Raw genomic sequence first — 4,080 nt, forward strand, 5'->3', positions numbered from 1 at the left:
AATAAATTGGACACCTGACGCCGTCTAACACTGGAAATGCGAGTGGTTGTTCGACAGATGGAAGATTACATTGTATTCCGAAATAGCTCTTATGCTATTCCTTTATAGTAATTGTAATTTAAAGTATGCTTATATTTTGTAGTGGAAAATCTGCTAAAAAATTTATTACTTATAAAATTATATTTTATCATACAAACTCGAGAATAGCACCTGTAACATTTAATTTTGTTAGGAATTTTAGTATCCCAATCATTAGTATTTTGCCATGAAAAAAAGAAACTTAAGACTTGAAAATTTTGTATGTACTGACAAATAAAACAAAGCCTTGAAGTTAAAAATTGCCATTCTAGCCTGAAAAGTCTGCTAGGGCGTGGTGGTAGAGAGTGGAGGATTGCTTACATGGATTAGCTTATAAAAANTTATACATTTCTAGGCATGTAAATATTTATATAGTCATTCTTAAACAATATTCAAAGGTAAAGCTAATGGAAAAATACATAAAAATATTGAGTTATATAAAACATTATTTAAAGATCTTTATCAATAGGGTAGATTAGGTTAGGTTAGGTTATCGGGTTTTGTTCAAGTGACCACCCTCTTTCGATCCCCCACCTCCACTCGCTTGAAAATATTTTTTTTTTATTGAATTTTATGTGAAATTTATTACTTATAAAATTATATTTTATCATACAAACTCGAGAATAGCACCTGTAACATTTAATTTTGTTAGGAATTTTAGTATCCCAATCATTAGTATTTTGCCATGAAAAAAAGAAACTTAAGACTTGAAAATTTTGTATGTACTGACAAATAAAACAAAGCCTTGAAGTTAAAAATTGCCATTCTAGCCTGAAAAGTCTGCTAGGGCGTGGTGGTAGAGAGTGGAGGATTGCTTACATGGATTAGCTTATAAAAAATCAGTATATGAACCTCGTTTGTTTGTTGACAAAAATTATAATGTTAAAGTATTCACAGTTATATTTGTAGACGACTTTTTTGTTTTTGCTGATTGTAAAAAGGAAACAGAAAACCTTAAGACCCACTCAAAGTCAAAATTCAAATTGTAATATTTGGGGAAATCAGATAATAATTGGGTATGAGAATTATAAAACAAAATAATGAACTTTTTGTAGACCAAGAACAATTTGTAGATCACTTGTTAAATAAATTTACTATGGAGGATTGTAACCTACAGTCAGTACTGGGACTAGGTAAATTTAAAACTTGAGAAGGAAGATAACTATTTATTTCAGTATCCTTATCAGCAGTTGATAGGAACTTATTTATTTGTTATTATTAAATTTCCCAGATATATCTTATGCTGTTGGCTACCTCAGTCAATTTAATAATAATTTTAGTGAAACCCCCTGGAAACATATAAAACGTATTTTGACATATTTTGGTTTTGAATATGTTAAAGATAATCTAGACTTGATAGGATACGCAGATGTTAGATAGTTTAGATCGAAAATCTTACACAGGTTATATGTTGAAAATGCCTGGTAGCGTAATCTCCTGTAAATGTAAGAATCAACCAGCAATTGCTTTATATAGTACAGAAGCAGAATATATGGCAATGTGTAAGGCGAGTACGGAAGCCATTTATTTAAAAAATCTGTTATCTGAACTTTAATTTAGAATATTAAGAAAAAACAATAATGTTTCAAATATACATTATTTTTGAAACATTCTTCCGTTTTTTTAGTATTGAATGTAAAAGTAATTTAACTGTACATAAGAGAAGTAAACATATAGATGTTATATTTCACTTTGTTAGAGCTGCTGTTGAAAACCACATTGTGAAAATACATTACTTGAATACAAACGAAATGCCTGCTGACATGTTAACATAAAGTTTAAGATGTCAGAAACATTATAAATTTGTTGAGCAAACTGGTATCATCACTTTATAGAGTTTAGATATTACCTAGTAACATGTAAATTTTTCAGAAATATGTGAGTTTAATTAGTTAGTTATTCCGTTAAGGGAGTGTGCTCGAATTATCGCAATAACTAAATAAACAGTTTATTATTTCTTCGTGTAGGCACACTGGCGCTATCTTGTTGTTAATATGTATAACTCTTATGTCATTGCCTATTAAGAAATGGAGTCTGTCTATAGTCAGCAATGTCTGTTCCATTAAGGGTCAATAAACTCATATAGGACATGCATAAGCAGGGGGCGGTCGAACCATTTCAAAGTTCTTGGGTCTTCTCTGCAGTGTTGGTACTGCTTTCAAGACTGAAACTCTATTCTTTTGAAGTACCACCTGAAGTTTGCTCCTGGTTCCATCTAGACTCTCTGACATTCCCTTCAAAATGCCGTGGTCCATGGTAAGGGAATTTTACTGAGCCCAATTACTTTTCGTTGTCCGGCTTAGATGAGTCACATTTGCCCACGATGGTCTTGAGATTATGGCTTCTTTCCATCTCATTATTGGGTCATTACGGTTCTTCATTTTTCTCCACAAATGGTTTCGAATAATGAATAAGGTTGGTGCGAGTAATAAAGCCTAGCTAAGGGAAGTTTGAAATAAAATAGAAACTATTTACCCGAATCAACAAATTTTAATGTTAATTAAATCTAAATTTGGATTACTGTCAAATGTAAACAACAAACCATTAAAAATTGCAACTTCTGCCGTAAAAAAAATAAAATTAAACATTTTTAAAGACCTTGTAAGTAGGCCTTATTATACTACAGTAAGATAATAAGGCCTGAAACTGTAAAATACATAAATAATCAAAATAAACTTTTTACATTTGATGACTGAGGTCAATAATTAATAGTTATGGATTAATCTTTCTGAAGGCTTAAAAATAACAATAACTTTCGTTGTTTAACATCCATCGGGACACTCATAATTATCCGTATCATCTGATGACAAGCCAACTCACTTCGCATGATACCACTTGCCACTTTAAAACATTGCCTCATGTCAGCCATCTTGTCTTCCGTGACAGTACCAACTCGCCTGATTTTCCTTAATACGACTTCTACCTTTTTTATTCTTTTCTTGCTTGTTTTTGTCAAAATGATCTTTGGTTTATATTAAGGCCTACCGTCTAATTTTGTAAGCTATGATAACCGTCGACGACGTGTGTAAAGAGAAACAAAAAAGAACATTATTTGGACCATCACATGCTATTTAATCATCAAAGGTCGTAGAAGAATAAAATAATAGAAAACTGTTCGGCTAATTCCTTATTATTCGAGCTTCGCAACTACCCTTCACATTGAATGACGTCGCACTGGTGGCGGTAAGCGAGCTATTAATCCCTTATTTTATTTAACACGTGTATTTAAATTGCGCTAACTAAATCACTACAAACTAATAAACGTTTGAAAAGTAAAAAATGTATACTCCCCTAGCATGCTCCATTGCTTAATTCTAATAAACTTGTAACCATATAATTTTTCATTTAAATCCTATAATGATATTCTCTCAATAATTATGTAACTAAATACAGGATAAAACATAATGTCATGAAATAAAAGTAAAAACAATATTATCAATGTAACAATATTAACGAAGTTTTGAGTCCCACTAAAGTAGTGTCACCCTCACCTGACAAACTTTAGCTAAAATTATCGAGTAAAAATCCTCAAACGCCAACGTTTGACCTTAACTGGCGCGTATTGTATAACCTGAACATAACAACAAGCCAATTACAACGAGGATTTACAAAGTGGCGTCGCGTCAGTAGCCATTACTATGCCATACAGCGTTTTTGTGCCAGTCGTTGCAGTATTTACCCTGGCAAGTGTACATTTTTTCATTTTATTTTTACGTAAATTTTCGTTCATAGAAAATAATATTAATTATGAGCCAGTGGAGCTTATTGCATAGAAATATAGAAGTACACACTTGTTTAGCTGTATTTTGAGGTTACTGGCGATTTTGTCACTATTCTGGCGTCACTCCTCTGGCGTTTTGTATGCCAGGGGAAATACATTAAGGCGAGGGAAATAACTAAATTGTAACTTATCATTATTTCCTATTTTAACATCTACTTTTATTTGTTCCATTTCTCGCTTATGTCATATATAAGCTAGAATCATGGCAAAAATTAAAAAAA

Source organism: Agrilus planipennis, unplaced genomic scaffold (assembly GCF_000699045.2).
Source record: "Agrilus planipennis isolate EAB-ADULT unplaced genomic scaffold, Apla_2.0 scaffold125, whole genome shotgun sequence".
Lineage (NCBI taxonomy): Eukaryota > Metazoa > Arthropoda > Insecta > Coleoptera > Buprestidae > Agrilus > Agrilus planipennis.